Source organism: Pyrus communis, chromosome 7 (genome assembly GCF_041283825.1).
Source record: "Pyrus communis isolate YQ-2024b chromosome 7, ASM4128382v1, whole genome shotgun sequence".
NCBI classification, from domain to species: Eukaryota; Viridiplantae; Streptophyta; class Magnoliopsida; order Rosales; family Rosaceae; genus Pyrus; species Pyrus communis.
The window spans coordinates 19,757,902-19,778,594 of NC_142571.1; the positions used below are offsets into that span (position 1 = coordinate 19,757,902).

Genomic DNA, 20,693 nt, shown 5'->3' on the forward strand with positions numbered 1-20,693 from the left:
TGGTTCAAGTTGCCAAGCTTAGCGGATAACACAAACATTGGACAACCCAAAAAATTGGAGTCATGCCAAACAGTGGCCACGAATGCCATAAAATCAGAAGCTCGAACCAAGCTCTTTGAAAACGAAATGGGGACCGAGCAACCACATCCACTTTTGAAAAAGACAATAATAAAGGACAATGATCTGAACATAAGCGAGTGAGAGTAGAACATTCTGAAATAGACCACGTCTCGATCCAAGAAAAATTGCATAGGCACCGATCTAAACACATCTCAACTTGCCTGTGAACCCCGATCCTTTTGTAGGAAGGTGGACCAATTCACAAGCAGAAGACATCATCTGAAATTCAGAGCATGAGTTAGCATTTGGCAGTACACCTTGCGCTTCTCATGAGCACCCAAAACACAGTTGAAATCACCAATGATAGCCCTTGGACCGTTAACAAAGGAAGACTTCACGTAAGCAAGATCATACCACAACTGACGTCGTGCAACCACTATTGTTTTAGCATAAACACAAGTAATTATACAAGATACTGAATCCAAGATACAAGAAACTGTAAGCTGTTGAGCAGTTGCGGAAAACATAGTTGTAGTGACATCAGCATGACAAAGTAACCAAATATTAGGTTCTTGAGATCCATGATCATTGGTAGCCACGAGAAACAATCTCCTCCACACGGAAGGCTTAATGGAAGATAAAGAGACAAAAGGCTCTGATAAACAAAGCATAAAAAGATGGTGAGTACGCACCATTCGCGTTATAACCCGACGAGTGGAAGCATTTGCCACCCCGCGGGCATTCCAATATAATAACTTCATAAAGAAGGCTTAGTTTTAGCCATAAGGGCCCTGGTGCCATGAGGCTCATAACGTATAGGACTAGATTATTTTTGTTTTCTTCTAGAAACAACTGGGGTAAAACCATCATCTTCATTAGACCTTATGTGAGCAGCCACAACATCAACTTCATCAGCTAATGGATTTGCAACTGGAGTCATATTATCTGCACCCGATGTAAAAAAAAATTGACATCCGTAACCAATGTCGCGTTATTCACAACTTGGTCCAATACCGAATTACTCACATCGACAACTAGAGTCACATCGGTAATCAAAGTCATATTACCCACATCAACTACTGATGCGGAATTGTTCAAATCAGACTGAACAGGAACAGCAACCATAGTCGGGAAACTTATGGGATCAACACTCTTAAGCATAGAAATAGATTGATCAGACTCTAAACGAGTTGCACTAGGGACTGTAGGAATATCAGAGGCAGTCTGCTTCACAAAAGAAGGACCTTCTCTGTCATCGGGTAAATTCAGTGGAGTTGGCTCAATAACTACATTTTTACCAGCATCCTTCGGAACATACTTACTTACCACTCTCTCTCGCTTATGTCCACGACGAGACTGTGATCTGCCACACCCTTGTGATGGAGAGTTTTCCCCTTGTTTAACTCGACAGTTCTGGATGTGATGTCCAGTATTGCCGCAGCATAGATGGGAACTTTTCAAATTCAAGACTCACCAACAAAGAATCACCATGAGCACGCTCCACTAAAATCTCAAAAGCTGGATTATTGGAAAACTCCACATCAATGCTCTTGTTCAAAGTCGCAGGATCAATCTTAATTGGAGTACCTATTCGGGATGCAATTTCAAATAAGGTTGTGGGGTCCCAATATTCTAGACCCAGATCCCAAAACCGCACCCACAATTGTGCAGCAGTGTTTTTGAAATTGTTTGGGGAAAAATTGGGGGTCCATTGGTAAAACCTCAAGTTTCCAGGTTGAAGAGAAATAACGCCACCTGCCCAAACGTGTTGCATATCTTCAAAGGTTGCAAATTGGAAAACATAAAAACCCTTCCCCATATGGATGGCCCGCCAGGATTGCAAGCAAGGCCATAACTTCTTTAAACGAAGAACCATGTCCTGAGTAGACCATGGCTTATTTTCTTTTTGCAGCAAGACTCTACCCACGAGATTATGTTTGCACTTGTCAAGACCCCTCTGATAGCAATCTTCCGAAATCTGAATAGAGACTAAACCGCTTTTTATTGTAGGCACCGGCAAAGTATCAATCTTAGGTTGTTCAAATTGGCCAGAAACAACCAAGGAATTACAGGAAGATGTTCACCCATGACGAAACGGCAAAATTTAAGAAGAGGAAGACGAAGAAACCCTAGGATTTTCTCGAACTGTCATCATCGCAATCGTCGCCCGACACGTCTTAAAACGTTAAAAAAGGACAAAACCTAAAAGATAAGTGATGACTATCATGATTTATGTTAATGTTAAGGAGATCAAATTTGTAAATTAAATGATGTGGTTGCAGATGATTGGATTATTAATAAGTATCGATTAACGTGCTTGTTTCTTATTGGTGACACATCATTTAAGTTGTAAATCTAGTTTAAAATTTCGATATTTCTAACATTATCCTTTAGCAAAAGATTGTATGTTTGATATATGTGTTTGGGAAGTCAAAGACATCATTACGCATATTGCTTCTAGTTCATAAAGATTTTCAACAAGGAAAATAGGAGATCGATTTTGTCTCATACTTTTGTTTTTCAAGTTACGAATTTGACCTACTCATTGGCTCATTGCGTTGGAAAACACGACAATTTTACGTTCTTGTCAATTGCACCCAAAAAACCCCAAGTTCCCGAAGGCAAGATCGAAAGGAACTTTTTACCTCTTCATTTGATACCCTAATTGATACATGCAATTTACACAAGACTCCCACAATGCTCAATTATATGACATGTACAAAGTCTATACGATGTCTTTATATTCGGTATGATCGCATCAAAAGGAACTTCCTAAACACAAGCAACGTCACTGCACTCGCCCGATTCTACCTTCCTACCATCAGATTGACAAAAGCTTGGTTTTCGTAGAAGGATCCGACATCCCAATCCTCGGTTGAGTATGGGAGTGTCATCAACACCACCACGATTGATCGCATACTTGGACGCAGATCTTTATTTTCGTGCGTGCGTGCATGCTTTGCTGAGTTGGGCCATCTGCACCAGAAAACCACCATACCTATTTTTAGATTGATATCTAGAGACAAATCATAATGTGTTTTGGTCTGGGAAAATTTTTCACCTTGCGCACTGAATCAAGCGGAGAGTTGTCTCCAAGGTTAGCGTCGACCAATTTTGGGGAGGTCTTCTAGATCGGGCTGATTAAGGACATCCTCAAACTGTGAAAAATAAAATTACAACAAAAACACGCTCAAGTGCTTTATGAGAGATTATTGTATGTAATGCAAGATAGAATCCCAGCATAAACTTGATAAAAGCAAATTGGCTTATTTAAGTAGAAAGATAGAGAGAAAACTAACCAAACCAACAAGGCCTTTTGATTCCGAACTAGAGCCATCCGCTCTGAAAACAGCTTCCTTGGCCAATATCAACTCAAAAATGACAACTCCGAACGCAGAGACATCTACTTTAGGAGAAACTTCGCCATATCGAGCTCTGCACACAACCATGTTAGGAGTTAATCCATATGTACAAAGACAATATTCAGGCCTTTCAGCCATCAGCTTATTGGTCGGGATGACGACTAGAAAAGTTATGCAATAAACTCATTCAGCTTACGATAGGTTCTTCCAGAAGAAAGCAACAAAGGCAATCTGTTAGTGCTAGTCATGTAAAAGATAAACTGCTCAAAGGAATAATGAGAAAAAAACTACTTACTCCGGTGGCATATATCCAAATGTTCCCACAAGACGTGTGGTGAGTGATGTACTTCCAACTTCTGTCAGTTTAGTTAACCCAAAGTCTGCAACCTGCAATGAAAAGAGGGGAATTTTATTGCGACAATAGAAGATTTCAATGGTTTATATTGGAAATAGAGGCACTAAAGTAACCTTGGCATGGAAATTCTTGTCTATCAATATATTGGCTGATTTGATATCGCGGTGGATATAAACAGGAACAGTATGCTCATGAATGTATTCGAGACCTCTTCCTGAATCTAGGGCAATCTGCACTCTATTAGACGCGCGTCCCTCCTTCTCCCTGGATAATTTAAACAGTGTTATCACCATTCTCTTGCCACTACTACAAAAGGGTCTTATATAGTGTCAGTAGGTGGTGTCGGTTTAATATAATATAGTGTCGAACTAGACAATTGCGACACATATTAAACATGACGTCAGATTTACTGTCACTTATAAGTGTCATAAACATTTAATGTCGCTTTTAAACCGACGTAAACATTTAATGTCGCTTAAAACTGACATACATTTTAATAATTTTTAAATACTAGTGTCGCTTTAAATAAAACAGTGTCGCTTTAAATAATACAGTGTCGCTTTTAAGCGACATTAAATAATACAATGTCACTTTAAATAAAACAGTGTCGCTTTTAACAATATTAAATATAACTTGAACTTATAATATTTAGTAATATAAGAATTTATTATGTTAAATTAATAATTAGAATTTATTTATACTTTCATTAAGTATAACATAAGATTTTGTGGTATCCACTAGTGTAAATATTTTAAATTGAAGATCGAGTTCATTCATTGTATTCATATAGGGTCAAGGAGTCTAGCTGTAAAAAATCATCAAAATTGGAGTTCAAATCACCGTTAAATCGTTATTTTTCGTTCATAACCGTCGAAAAGTTTTGTTCCGTTACTTGATCTCTGAATGTTTATTTTTTGTCATTTTTGGCGTATGCGATCTCGAAGTATGCATAAACAAGTTTGATGGTTGGATCATTGAAATTAGTTTCGTAAAATGCGTATCCCATCAAAACGATAAATTCACTAACACTTAGAATTTATTTATACTTTTTATTAAGTATAATATACGATTTTGTGGTATCCACTAGAATAAATATTTTAAATTAAAGATCAAATTCATTCATTGTATTCATATAGGGTCAAGGAGTGTAGCTGTAAAAAATCATCTAAATCGGAGTTAAAATAACCGTTAAATTGTGATTTTTTGTTTATAACCGTCGAAAAGTTTTGTCTCGTTACTTGATCTCTGAATGTTTGTTTTTTTCTATTTTTGGTGTATGCGATCTCGAAGCTTGTATAAACAAGTTTGATGGTTGGATCGTTGAAATTAGTTTCATAGAATGCGTATCCCATCAAAACGATAGATTTATTGACACTTAGAATTTATTTATACTTTTATTAAATATAACATAAGATTTGGTGGTATCCATTAGTGTAAATATTTTAAATTGAAGATCGAATTCATTCATTGTATTCATATAGGGTCAAGGAGTGTAGCTGTAAATAATCATCTAAATCGGAGTTAAAATAACCGTTAAATGGTGATTTTTCGTTTATAACCGTCGAAAGGTTTTGTCTCATTACTTGATCTCTGAATGTTTGTTTTTTGCCATTTTTGGCGTATGCAATCTCGAAGCATGTATAAACAAGTTTGATGGTTGGATCGTTGAAATTAGTTTCGTAGAATGCGTATCCCATCAAAACGATAGATTCACTAACACTTAGAATTTATTTATACTTTCATTAAGTATAACATAAGATTTTGTGGTATGCACTAGTGTAAATATTTTAAATTGAAGATCGATTTCATTCATTGTATTCATATAGGGTCAAGGAGTGTAGCTGTAAAAAATCATCAAAATCGGAGTTCAAATCACCGTTAAATCGTGATTTTTCGTTGATAACCGTCGAAAAATTTTGTTCCGTTACTTGATCTCTGAATGTTTGTTATTTGTCATTTTTGGCGTATGCGATCTTGAAGCATGTATAAATAAGTTTGATGGTTGGATCGTTGAAATTAGATTCGTAGAATGCGTATCCCCATCAAAACGATAGATTTGCTAACACTTAGAATTTATTCATACTTTTATTAAGTATAACATAAGATTTTGTGGTATCCACTAGTGTAAATATTTTAAATTGAAGATCGAATTCATTCATTATATTCATATAGGGTCAAGGAGTGTAGCTGTAAAAAATCATCTAAATTGGAGTTAAAATAACCGTTAAATTGTGATTTTTCGTTTATAACCGTCGAAAATTTTTGTCTCGATACTTGATCTCTGAATGTTTGTTATTTGTCATTTTTGGCGTATGCGATCTTGAAGCATGTATAAACAAATTTGATGGTTGGATCGTTGAAATTAGTTTCGTAGAATGCGTATCCCATCAAAACGATAGATTCACTAACACTTAGAATTTATTTATACTTTTATTAAATATAACATAAGATTTGTGGTATCCACTAGTGTAAATATTTTAAATTGAAGATCGAATTCATTCATTGTATTCATATAGGGTCAATGAGTGTAGCTATAAAAAAATAATCAAAATTGGAGTTAAAATCACCGTTAAATCGTGATTTTTTGTTTATAACCATTGAAAAGTTGTCCCGTTATTTAATATTTGAATGTTTGTTTTTTGCGCTTTTTTGAAGTATGCGATCTCGAAACATGTATAAACAAGTTTGACGGTTGGATCGTTGAAATTAGTTTCAAAGGATGCGTATCCCATCAAAACGATAGATTCACTAACACTTAGAGTTTATTTATACTTCCATTAAGTATAACATAAGATTTTGTGGTATCCACTATTGTAAATATTTTAAATTGAAGATTGAATTCATTCATTGTATTCATATAGGATCAAGGAGTGTAGTTATAAAAAAAAATCAAAATCGGAGTTAAAATAACTGTTAAATCGTGGTGTTTCGTTTTGTAACCGTCGAAAAGTTTTGTCCCGTTACTTGATTATGTATTTTAATATCAATTAGACTATGTTTCAATTCATGTGTGATGATATTTTATCATAAAATTATATTATTGTTTTTTATTATGTATTAAATATTATTTATTAAAATATTATATGACATAACTTGAAATATTTAGGCAGGAATGAAAATTTGAAATGTTTTAGGCAAGAATGAATGTTTGAAATGTTTTAGGCGGGAATGAATGTTTGAAATGTTTATGTGTCAGACCTTGCGTCGGTTTTAACCGACACAACCTCTACTTGTTTCGACGCAAGCTTTGAAATATTTTAGTGTGTCAGACCTTGCGTCGATTTTAACCGATGTAACCTTTTCTTAATTCGACGTAACCTTTTCTTATTTCGACGCCAGTTGCACTATCAAGTCTGTCACACTCACGTCGCTTTTAACCGACGCAATATGTTATTATTTCGACACCACTTGCTTTTCAGTCAAGTGTGTCAGATGTGGTGTCGGTTTTAGCCGACGCAAAGTCCAAATATTTCAACCATATTTATACCCCTTTCTTCCCCATTACTTCCATGCTTTCGTTTCCCTCTCTCGGTTACTCCTTTGGTTTTGCCCCGTCTCCTTCTCCCATTTCAGCCTTACTCCTTCTCCTTTCCACTAACTTTTGCTATGGATCAACAAAGTGAAGATAAACGTTCTGAGGAACTTCATTTCGAGGAGGAAAAGTTTAAAGGTGGTTCATTTGTGAATTATTATTAATTTTTTGTTTTGTGTTTAAACTAGTATTAGGCTTAAACTAAAAATTTACTTTTGTTTCTTGGTTCTTAATTGTTTTTTTGTGTTAATAAGGAACATCTCGACGGAGGCGCGGACCCTCAGTTCCCAAATGGACAAAACAACTTTGCTCGTTTGATTCGTTTGGAAAATGCGTTAGTGATAACTCTAGTGCTTTTTCAAGATATGTAGCAGGGGAGGTTAGAGAGTATAGAAATCTCCTGTTGACGACTGATTGCGTAAGATCAAGGAAGAAGAAAATGAAGTTTTCTGGAATAGAATAAAGGAATAAGATTAATCGGCTGTTGAAAGCAATGAACCATACAACTGGTTCAAAATCTTTTGCAAGAGTGTGGCAAGAATTTTGTATGAGTTGTACATTTTTAAGATATTTTTATATTTTGTATGAGTTTTTGTATATTATGTGGAAATTGTTAATAATTTTTGTTAAGGTTTGTTTTGGCGTTTACATGAAATTTATTAATTTGGTTATATAAATTTTTTTAGTACCAATTAATTGAAAACGATGCAGATTCTCGTATTTTTTATTATTATTAACAAAGATGGTGTCGTACTAGTTTGAATATTTTATTTATTTAATTGTTATCTGACGTCGGTTTAGGTATATTTTATTTATTTTATTTTATCACAATGTCGGTTAAAACCGACAGTAGGGTGGATATATTATAATTAAATTACTAATGAGCGTCGCTTTAAACCGACGTAATGTTCAAGTATATGTCACTTTAAATCGACGTTAATGTCAGTGTTGCTTTTAACCGACGCTGCGTAGTGTCAGATTAAGCGAAAAAACCGACACTGAAGGCCTTTCGTGACGCTAGCATTAGTGTCGCTATTCTAATTCGACATTGCATTGTTTTATGTCGGATTTTTGCCAAATTGCCGACAGAAATTGTGTTTCTTGTCGGTTTTTGCTTCGCCAGTGATAGCCTATATTGTAGTAGTGTGCATACAGAAGTACTTAAATCCTCATCAAGCATGGAGTAACCTGAACCGCACAGATGTTGGCTTAAGTTGCCATTCTCAACATATTCATAGACTAGGAAAAGAGAGCCCTCAACATAATAACCAATCAAGCGCACCTGCATTGATCGTTCAGAAGCTTAGAGATAATTACACATCTTAGAGATCAGTTCAATGGTTATAAACTAGTATAGAGTGCACAATGAGATTTTTGGAGTGCCAATAACAACAGCCTTACTTTATAGTTCTTAAGCAAAATTCATATGCATTGTCATTGTTGAAAAGATAAGTTCATTACCAGGTTCAAGTGATGTACACGTGTCAAACATTTAACTCGGCCATAAATTCTTTTGATGCTTGTATATCCATCTTCTTGATTGCAGCTTTCTGCACATAGAGGTTATATGAGTGGGACTTCTAGAAGAAGAAATAAACAATTACGAAATAAACACAAGCATGGTCTAGAAACACTAAATACTTAATTCATGAATCATGGGGCTCGACTAGAAAATCTCATACTTCATTTGGTCAGAAAAGATAAATGATGGATATAAATCATGAAAATGTTAAAGAAAACAAACCTCGCCTCTCAACTCTGCATGGTAAACAGCCCTGAAACCTCCTTGTTCAATTTTATTAGCTAGGCTGAAGTTATCAGTAGCCCTTGCAAGTTCTTCGTATGAGAACTCCACTGATTTGTCCACAGAAATGCCTGTTAGGCCTCGACCAGCAGCATTTGACTCTCCAGGTTTATCGGGGGTAATCACAAGGGCTAGACCCAGAAGAAAAATCAATGAAATCATGTCAAACATCCATTTGGTGCAAAAATCTTAGACCATTTGAGGGCAAGAACTAGTAAAATACACAAATGTTCAAATAAGTGCAAGAAAGACCAGAACATAAATGGCAGTTTCAGGACACTTCAGAACAATTATTATAAACAAAACAGACCAACAAAATGGCCAGGGCCGGTTCAATGGGATTTCTAAGGGAAAATTATCAGTGGTACTGATACTCGATAAAGAAAAAATTTCCAATCCTTCAACAAAATTGAACACCTAACAATTATAATAGCAGCAGTCTTTTTCCCGTAATTTTTAAGAAACCTTGGGAGGAGGAAAAAAAAAAGGAAACCCCCCTTGTTGGGAAAGAATGGGAAGATGAAAATGAATCAATGAATGCTAAATGAGAATAATAACATCCTAAAGTAAGGAGCTTAGTCAGCTACTCAAACTGGTGTTACTGCAAAGAATCAAAGTGGAAAGGTAACATCGAATAGTCTATCTGGAAAAAGAAACAAGGAGACAAGTAACTTACAACGCCCATTTGGAGAAGATTGATCTTCAGATGTTGCTATATGCACCTTTTTCTTTCGGAAAATTCCAAAATATATACCACCAGCCAATAGCAGCACTCCAGCAATTACTCCCACAGATATGCTACCAATGGCTCCACCTCCTAGTCCTGCTTATACAAAAGAAAAATGATGAGCTTCAAGCAGCATTGAGTTTCAAATCACCCTCACACACTGGCATCTGAACATGAAACCAATTTTGGAGACGGCCGTATCACCTGAACTGCAAAAAGAACAGAAAGAAATAAAACTCATAAATATTAACAATTTTCGGAAGACATGAAAAGTGAAAACAAGATGTAATATGGTTAAGCTAACATATTGAGGCAGTAGAAGATACCTTGACTTCAAAGGCAAATAGTTTCCATTTTGATCTGCAAGATAAAAAGGAAACTTTCACGAGGAAAGTTGAAAATATAGGGCTGGTTTGGTATTGATGTGCTTTGAAAAAAAACTGTTTCTGCTGTGCTATGAGAATAAGCTCATTTTTGCTGCTTCATGTTTTCAATTTTTCTTCACCTAAAACTGTGAAAATAAGTTGTTTTTAAGTGTTTACCAACCTTTTTGAGCTCAGCTTTTTTTTTATAGCCACTTTTTATAAAAGCACCTCAGTACCAAACTAATACATAGCCTCCTCTGAAACTATATTTGAAGTAGAGCACTGCTTCATAATACCCTAAAAACTGGATATCCAATAGACATTTGTTATACTTCATTATAGCACAGGAACAACCCAGAAACAACATTGAATTGAAACAACTCAGTGTCTTCACGAGCACTTTCTCACGTTGCATCAAGGAATATCAGTAAGAGGAATGGACAATAAAATTAGTAAAACGAGATGACGACTCAGCTAAAAACCGCATCCTCAATTGTTGTCGTAAAACAAGAGAGTTACAGTATTATTCTTCACTCAACATTTTCAATACATCACTCCCTAGAGGCCCACCGGATCCATAACCACAGGAAAGACCTTGCACCACCTAACAGTATTGAACATTCTAACATTCGTTACAAACTCATGATTAACAATTAAAGATGCCTTTGTTGAAATTACACGGAATCAACTATCTGGCCTGTAAATTTCCTCGAAACTTCTGGAAAGATTCCACTTTCTTAAGTTCACCCTGAACATTTTCTTGTGGGATTTCAGTTCACTATTGAAGTTTCCTTTTTCGCAAATTTATGCCTATCACTTCCTAAACAACACCCTTCTAATCAATTGTTTGCTATCTTTCCTTCTAGTCATTAGCATTGCAACATGACTAAAACTCATTAATTCACCCCATGCTCAAATTAGTACTCATTAGCATATACATTCCTACATAAGCCTCTGCCGAATCAAAAACAACTTTCCAACTCCGAAACAACTAAATGCTTCATTTTACCAACTACGCAAATTCAGCAAAATACTTCAATGTCTGCGTCAATTCTCAACAACTTCAAAGCACAAAAAACTATCTCATCAAGAACAAAAGCTCAAACCTTGGCCCGGAATATACGCGAAACCACTCCCTTGACCAAAATTCGCACCATTATTATATCTCTGCAGCAAAGCCTGCTCCAACTGCTCCGTCCCCGCAATAGAATCCAAACTATCCTCTGGCTGCAGAGGATTAGTAATAAACAGCCCATAATCCTCCGAAACCGCGCTATTCCCACAATTCACAGTCACATTCACTTTAGCATTATTGGGTATATTATTAGGACCATAACTGTTGAACCACTCCATGTCCTCCACCGACGTCAAATTCGAATAGAAAATCTTCGCAATCTGGTCGTACGTGTCGCCGGTACGGACATCCCACTCGAACATATGGCCGTGGAAGTCGCCATTGATGCAACCACAGGTGAAGGGAACACTAACCCTGTTGCCGAATCGGATGATGTGTTTGTTGAGAACTGAGTCCTTGTTGTAGGTGACGATGGTGGCGTCGGTCGTATTCATGATATCGCCAATGAAAGTGAGATTAGAGCCCTGCCATACGTAGTAAGAAGCTAGAGCATCGCAGCTCTTGCTGCACTGGGGTTTCACCGTGAAACAGAGGGAAACCAGCACCAGGAACCCTAACCCGATTCGAAATCCCATCTGGGTCGATCCGAAATCGAAAAACCAAGTCGCAGAAACCTTTTAGGAACTGGGTTTTCGGTTTCGGATCGGAGTTGTACAGGCGTTGGATGAACAGAGAAATATGGAAGCTTTGAGTGGGGTTTGATTAGTTTAAAATTAAAAGTTAATTAGATGAAATAATGAGTGTTTGATTGTCGTACTTAGCGTCTTTGAATTGCTCAACAGTGAAAGAGAAAACTTTCCCGCGGTTTTCAGTTGATTGTTTCTGCAGAGCGACTGACGACTGAGTCAAACGACCGTGGGAACACCGGCCCCGAGTTTACTGCAACGGCGGCAGTACAACAAATAGAAAACAAAATAAACTAATGAAAATAGCTTAAAAACTTTGAGTTTTAATACAAAATAAGGGGCAAATTGAATAATATCATGATTGTTAGTGTAAAAATGTGGTTTTTCTTTAAAGTGAGCAATATCAGGAGCTTTTCATAGAACAAAACTTGGCTACTTAAAAATAAGCAGGACTTCCTGTTCTCACCCAATAACAACTTGATAAGTGTTCAAGTTGTTAGTTCAAGTTTTAATTTTTCAATTTTTTTGGACACTAGTCAAATTATTAGTAAGTGAGAGTAGGGGTTCCAGCTTATTTTTAAGCAACCAAGCTTGGTTCCAATAAATACAAGGCTTTTACGATGCAGTGGGACTTGTCGTGTTTTAGAGATTCCTCAAAAGCATTGTCGTGAAATGTACAATTCTACTTTCACTTTTCCCTTTAAAAGAATTGGCTATGGAATATATAGAGAATCTCACTTTGAGAGAATCCCCTTAGCATCTCTCTTCCTTAAAATTGATGTCTCTAATGCTTTGACAACTCAAACACATCCATCACAACGTTATTAAATTTACAAACTCCAATACAATTGTATCTACAAACTACAACTCGTACAGTTTAAATGATTAAGAGCGTTTATTTATGCATCTTAGTTCTTGTGTTGTGTTGAACTATCTTTCTTTTTTTCAATATTGCTTGTATTTATTCACGTTACATATCCATGATGAAATAATCACATAACAATTACAAATCTTCATTTAAGACCAAGTTTTTTTTTCGGATTCACATTGGGGGTCTCCCATCAACTATTTGATTAGAGAATTTGACTTGTCTGTTGAGTCCAAAATTTATATCATCTTCAACGTATCATTTTGCATTGGAAGTGTTGCTCTCGGTGCCACAAGGATAAGAGTTGAAGGTAAGATATGCCTCCTCATGAAGACCAAAGAGGTCCCTATCTCATGCAAAGTAAAGTTGCACAAAGGTAAAGCTGCTCCGAAATTAAATCTAGGATTTGAGCTTGATGTGGCACTTTGTAATGAACCTTATTTGCGCTAGTGGAATGGGCTTCGTTGAGATATCACAAAAGAAATACTGCAAAAATATCCTGTCAATGATGTACCATGACAAGAACATACACAAGCTTTTTTTTTAAAATATCAAACATTCTTCCTTTTAGATTACAGAAAACCCTTTGTTTGCTCAAAAATATAACTTTGAATCTCTATCTGAGATCTCCGAATCACTATCTAAGATATCAGATTCGCTATGTGAGTCCCCCAGACCATGATAAGAGATAGTGTAGATGTGGTCTAGGTTCTGCCGAATGAGAACTGAAGCAGCGGAAATCATCTTGCTCCTACTCACCATCTCAGCAACTTTTGATGTAGTATTTTCATCATTATGAACAATGACCATTTTCTTCAAATTTTGAGAAATGCTCGAGAATATATGTTGCAAATTCAATTTCATTAGATCCATAGGATTTCTCTATGCTTACCTCCTTAAGCTGGTGAATGAAATCAAAGTTTCGCAGTTTCCAGTATTCATTACCAAAATAGCTTGCCTAAAAACATAAAAACAAATTAATTTGCATGAAATCATAACTAGAATTATGAACTCATATAATCTACTGAAAATTCGACCTAATTTCCCCTAAAATAGGGATGAGCCCAAATTGAAGCACCAATATGTAATCACATTTATATCAACACATACTCGAAAGGCCACACTTGATGGATCTCTGACCCTTAGTTACATGCATATTAATAGTTAAGAGCATAGTTGCCTAAAATTCGAGTTCTATTAATAGAGCTGAGTAGATAACATACTTGGTAAGAATGTGTCAGAGCTTTGGGAAGAGGCCTTAACGTCGAATGTAACCACTGCTACGTCTATTGAATCTTGTCTGCACTGAGAGCTGATATGGACACCTATATATTGAGCTGATAGTTACCGGTAATATGGGATACAATGTCATTCACTAACCATAGCTAGTGAAAGCTGAATAAGATAATCATGCCAATGCTGAGTAATCTCTAGGCAATGATAAGCTGAGAATATAACTGCAATCATGTCATTACTGAGTAATTTAGAGGTAATAACAAGATGAGAATATAACTGTAACCATGTCATTACCGAATAATCTCAAGAGAATGACAAGCTGAGAGTAGAGAATGACAAGCTGAGAGTATTACTGTGACCATTTAATATCGAGTAATCTTGAGGTAATGACAAGTTGAGAGTATGACTGTGGTACACCAATACGCGTGTAAGCTGATGTATATAATCATCCACTAACCTGGAAGCTGGAAATATAATCATGTCATTGCTAAGTAACCTCTAGGCAATGACAAGCTGAAATGACATGTCCACGATGTGGACAAGATAGAAATACTCATACACGTTCAAGATGTGTCCTACGGCCATGAACATGGTACAAGCTAATAATATAAATGTGTAATCATGTCATTTCCGAGTAATCTCGAAATAATGACAAGTTGAGAATATAAATGTAGTATCCCAATACATGTATAAGAAGATTATATATACATATATGTGTGTGTGTGTGTGTGTATATATAATCATCCACTAACTGTAGCTAGTGGAAGCTGAAAATATAATCATTTCGTCGCCCAATACTAGTCCTCTCTTGGGCCCAAACCCCACTCACCTGAGAGATTATTATTAGGCTGAGGATTGTGGGTTTTTAACTCAGGTTAGCCTATTCTCAACCCAAACTGTTATTTCAAGCCCAAATAATATTTTAACATTTTTTAACAATAAAACTTACAGAAGCTATCAGCATTGTTAACTTTGAACAACACAATGACCAAATTTGATAAATTGAAAACATTGACCAAAATATACTCAGACCTACTTTTGATGTTACTACTGATCAATCCATCTCAGATATGGTTGTACGCGAATGCGGAGGGCAATAGGTCTATCTGCAGTATAACTATACAATGGATCAAGGGCCTGTTAAGTTGGCTCTAATACCAAATGTTGGAATATATATATATATATATATATATATATATATATATGATGAATAGATTTTATATTATATAGTTAACCCTATTCTTGGTATATTTTGGTTAATATTTTGAAAAAATTTTAATACTTTAAATTGTATTTCCAATATAGGACCTTTGACTTCCTCTAGAGCGAAACGTGGTCAAATGGATGAATTTTGGAGGAATTCCAATTGGAGGACGTTCGTGACTCACTTAGCTCGATCGTATCAAAATATCAGATTTTTCCACAAAGCGGTTATTTTCTGGCAATAAAATAAAGGGGCAGTGCGCGGTGCTGAAAAGTGACGTTTCTGGGCTTGAATTGCATTTTTGGAGCCCAAGATGACCTCGGATAGGTTTGAGGCCTTCTGGAGATGTGTTCAGATCGTCCTGTTCTTTAAAACAAGCTATTATGGGCCGAATTTGGAGGATATTTGAGGCTAAAACATGGCTGAACAGTTCCCTTGCAGATTCTTCTAGTTTAATTAGGACTTTATTTTCTATGTTATTTTATTTTATTACTTAGTTTCCTAGTTGGAACAAAAGACTACATTTTAGGGTTTGTGCGATGGCATAGCAACATATATTGCTTTGCCATTCTCAGTTTTAGCTACGCTTTCTTTTATGCAAACTTGGAGACGGAGAGAATTGCTAGGGTTCTTGAAGTTTTTCTACTTTAAGGTGTTTTCAATCCTTTTCTTTATAATAATATTTTCTATGATTTTAATTATGAATATGCGTAACTAATTCGTTTTGTTAGGGTGAAACCGTGAGCCTTAGCATGAATATGTAATTTTTATTTAATTGCTTATGATTGATTGCATGCATGCTTTGAATTATTGATGACTCTTTCAAACTATCTATTTGTCTTAATGCCTAATCACCATTAGGATCTTTAGAAAAGTAATTTGATGCAATTTTGGTCGGAAGGTTCCTTGAAATTGATGTTGGCTTCTTGTGATTAATAATTGTAATTTCACTTAGGATGAACATCACATCTTAAGGGTTGCATGTTTTTTCAAAGGGTTTTCATAAAGCATAATGAGTCTCTCATGTTCAGATTTGATCCGAACATCCGGATGGGTTGCATGTTAGATATACGTTATATGTTAGAGGTTCCAAGTAGAATATAAATTAGGAAAACCTAACCTTCAAAGTGGCATGTGTAGATCATAAGTAATTGATAAAAATACATAGGATTGCTAGGTGATGGTGGAACCCTAGTGCTTTTATAAATTGGTATTTAAAACTCTTTTCTTTTATCATATCAATTAGGGCAAAATTACTATTGGTTTTTAATTAAAATTCGTATTCAATATTACCCAAGTTCAAAGTCACCTTTCTCAATTTTTAGTTTTAAGTAGTTAACTAGGAATTGTTTCTACATAAATTATTCAAATAGTCATTGAGGAGAACGACCTTGCATGATCATCTATACTACAATAACCTTGTATTCATGCTAGTATTTTTAAGTGATTTTATCCCTACTTTTTGCAGGTGGTAAAAATCCCTATCAATATACATATACACTTAAACTAATAGCAAACCCTAGAACACAATCCAATTAGATTATCGAGTTCTAATGCAGTAGACATGGTTGGGATTAAAATATGACTCTTCTACTCATTAGGAGACCTGTATTCTCTTATGGTGATAGTCCCAATTACAAAGACTGCATTCTCTGTGAGCAAGGAATAAAGCAAGGTTTACACAACGTTCATCTATCGTGGGAGTTGGTTATAGATCCCATTACTTTCAATTCCAATCATGGATGAGTGAGATCAAGTACGCGCTTTAGTTTGAAACACAATGGATGTAACCCCTCGATTATAGAGAATGGTTTTACACGTATACAAAACTCAACATGATTTATAATTTAAACATGCTGACTCACCTTTATCACTACTAGTTGAGTTCAATAAGGATTCTTAAACCAACATCACAATGAACAATGGCCATTTTCTTCAAATTTTGAGCATGCTCGAGAATATATCTTGCAAACTCGATTTCATTAGATCCATAGGAATTCTTTAAGCTTAGCTCCTTAAGCTCATGATTGCAAGGAAGGTTTTGCCGTTTCCAGTATGCATTACCAAAGTGACTTGCCTGAAAACATAAAACAAATGAATTTGTTGTGCAAAAAAAAAAAAACAAAGGGAGCAATTATTTCAAAATTAATTGATAAAAACATAAGTTTCTAATTTATCTTTTGACGATAATTTTTGGGTGCTTCTGTTTAACCCAACTATTCCATCAGCTCACCAAACTACATATGTTGACCTAACCCCCTCTAAAAATGAATGTAATAATATGCAAGTATAAGCAATATACTCCAAAACTAACTCCATTATACCCGAAGAAGGATGTACGGTAGCACACTGCCGAACCTCTATAATGATGATGATCAATAGATGTTACATTACACATTAAGAGCCGATTTGTCAAACATGTAAGTGAGATGTCTCAAAATTTGACTTACTTGATCGTGAGTTCAATACGTAATTATTACGATTGCCCAATTGTGTGACTTACCCCAAATCCTCACAACATAAAAAATAGAACATAAAAGATACTAGCGAACCCTTTTGCTGTCATATACTCTGCAGTTAAATTTTGAGTTTTCATTCTTTTAGTAGCTTTCCTTAAGAAATTGTTGGGCTTAAATAAAGTTGCCTAAATTATAAGAAAATGATTTTACAAATTAGCACAAAAAAAATGTGTGTCGTGTGCGCCAGAGGGAGATTAATAGGCAATATAGACTTTCACTTACTTTTTCGGGAGCCAAATTTACACAGCTAGCCGCTGTGCACAAAATATCCAGATTAGGCATTCTCCTGAGAAGAGTGACCACTGCAGGAACAAGCTTGTTCTTCAAGGTTTCACAATCGATACTCAAGTTCCGAATATTATCCAATATTAGTGTTGGCGTGGAGCCTTCCATGTACAGAGGCTGCAAGTTTTTCCACAAAAAAAAAAAAAAAAAAAAAAAAAAAAAAACAAAAAAAAAAAAACGAATAAAAAAAAACCTTAATTAGTGAGAAAGAGAACAAGAATGGTCACAATCTAGATTAATATAATCATTAATTTGTCAAAAAATGAAAGCCAAATTCTTTTTAAGTTACTTCATCGTACAGAAAAAAAATAGAGAAAATTAGAATTAGATACCTCATTTTAGATTTTTGTAGACTAAACATTTATGCTTTTTGAGTTTTTTATTAAGCTTTTGAAACATTTGATTAAGATACTCAGACTTGAACTACTTCAGATTAATTGAAATTAATTTACATTTAAATATCTGCTATATATTTTAAATAATTTCAACTATATTTAAGTCTAAAAATTTATACTTTTCAAATCTAAATGTACACCCACGCCAAATGGTAACGTATCAACGTCAAATGAAAACATACCCAACCCAAATTAAAACGTACCCAATTATAAACTATATTAAAATAAATATTCATCTTTTTGGAATGTTTAAAAATATGTTTGATTCATACACAATGGAGATAATCTTGTTTTTTGGTAGATAAGTCTCTGGAACAACTTTTAGTTGATCGGAGATAAATCCTTATTATTGTAGACAATGCTAAATAATAACGATAAATCATATAATTTTGAATTAACAAAAAGGCTATTGTTCGTTGATTAATGACTCTTTCCATAAAAAATTAATTAAAGTAATTTAAACTTTTACGTTGTTAACGACTCTTTCTATAAAAAAAAAAATAATTAATTAAGGTAATTCCTCATTATTAGGACAAAAGTAATAAAACTTATGTTTTGAAAACAAACGTACCACACATTCAAATATACCAAAAATTCAAATATACCAAGAAGCCAAATGAACCAAAAATTCAAATGTACCAAGTAACTAAATGTACCATTATAATCAAACGTACCGATATAACCAAACGTACCTAACAACGAGTTTTGTTACATTCTATTTAACTTACTAAAATAAATATTTTAATAAAAAAAATCTTAAATCATCATAATAAGAGATGCATAAAAATAGGAGGAAAAAAGGGAATGCTAACTTGAATAGACTTTTAATGAAATAAAATTAAAGTACTAAAATTGTAGGGAAAATGTTTAATCAAATTTGCAAAAGGAATAGGTGTTTATTCTATGACATTTAAAAATGAGGCGTTTATATCAAACGTCCCAAAAAAAAAAAATATATATATATATATATATATATCACATTTCTTTTGTAATTTTTTTTTGAGTTCTTTAAAAATCGGTTCAAAAAATGAAAGTTTTTTTTTTTTTTTTTTCTGGAAGAACCAAAAGGTAGTTCAGCTTCCAGTTCAAAATTTGTTAAAAAAAAACAAAAATCTTTATTTTGACCTTGCTTTTTCATTGGATCGTTATAAGGGGCTCATAGCTAAGATCTGTGCTAAGGTTTTAGTAGAAAAGCAAATAGGATCTTGATATGAATGCCGTCTATTAACAAATTTTTTGGAAATTATTTTTTTGATAATTGAACGATGTTATAGGAATATATAACATGCATATCTCTATTCCAATCTTTTAAGTCCTCATACCATTTCGGAAATTGAAACTAAAAATTTAACTTTCCCCCTCCAAACTCATTTTTTTCTAGCCTCTAGCCCATCATATAATATTTATCTTAATAAAACCCAATGATTAGGATCCAACTAAGCAACTTACTAAATTAAGTTTGTGTGTCCGTATTTATATTTTTTAGATCCCTAATATACCCCATCTAAGCCAATATGTAAAGTTCTTGTAATTTTGTTTTAATTGATCACGCGTGTGACATCCCACATCGCCCAGGGGAGCGATCCTTATATGTATATTCTCATCTCTACCTAGCACGAGGCCTTTTGGAAGCTCACTGGCTTCGGGTTCCATGGGAACTCCGAAGTTAAGCGAGTAGTGTGCGAGAGCACTCCCATGATGGGTGACTCACTTGGAAGTTGTCGTGTGAGTTCCCAGAAACAAAACAGTGAGGGTGTGCTGGGGGCCCAAAGTGGACAATATCGTGCTACAGTGCGCCCGGGCCAGTGAGCTCCCAAAATGCTTCGTGCTAGGTAGAGATGGGAATATACATATAAGGATCACTCTCCTGGGCGATGTGGGATGTCACAACGTGCATTGAATTTGGCAAGATCTTGTAGCCATGAAATTAATGCACGTTGTGACATCCCAATTTGTATATACCTAATTTAGTGTTTATTTTCAACAATATCTATTGTTTAATTTTATGAAAATAATTTACCTACTATGAAAATTAATTTAATGAAAACAATATCTATTGTTTAATTTTATACCTACATATAATTACATGAAAATAGTTTACCTACTATGAAAATTAATTTTTTGAAAACAATATCTATTGTTTAATTTTATGAAAATAATTTACCTACTATATAATTACACGAAAAAATTTACCTACTATGAAAATTAATTTTTTGAAAA

The 20,693-nt window shown here is 34.7% G+C and overlaps 1 pseudogene across 1 annotated transcript; it reads right to left on the reverse strand.

Annotated features, from left to right (window-relative positions):
• Positions 1 to 2,797: 2,797 nt before the first annotated feature.
• LOC137733218 (lysM domain receptor-like kinase 3) lies at positions 2,798 to 11,953 on the reverse strand (annotated as a pseudogene). The gene is made up of 12 exons (XR_015964351.1): positions 11,312 to 11,953; positions 10,167 to 10,200; positions 10,045 to 10,049; positions 9,790 to 9,939; positions 9,054 to 9,244; positions 8,771 to 8,859; positions 8,483 to 8,591; positions 3,891 to 4,027; positions 3,718 to 3,809; positions 3,360 to 3,495; positions 3,122 to 3,218; positions 2,798 to 3,036 (listed from the first exon to the last, which is right to left on the reverse strand). The product of XR_015964351.1 is annotated as a lysM domain receptor-like kinase 3 (transcript).
• Between the last annotated feature and the right edge of the window lie 8,740 nt (positions 11,954 to 20,693).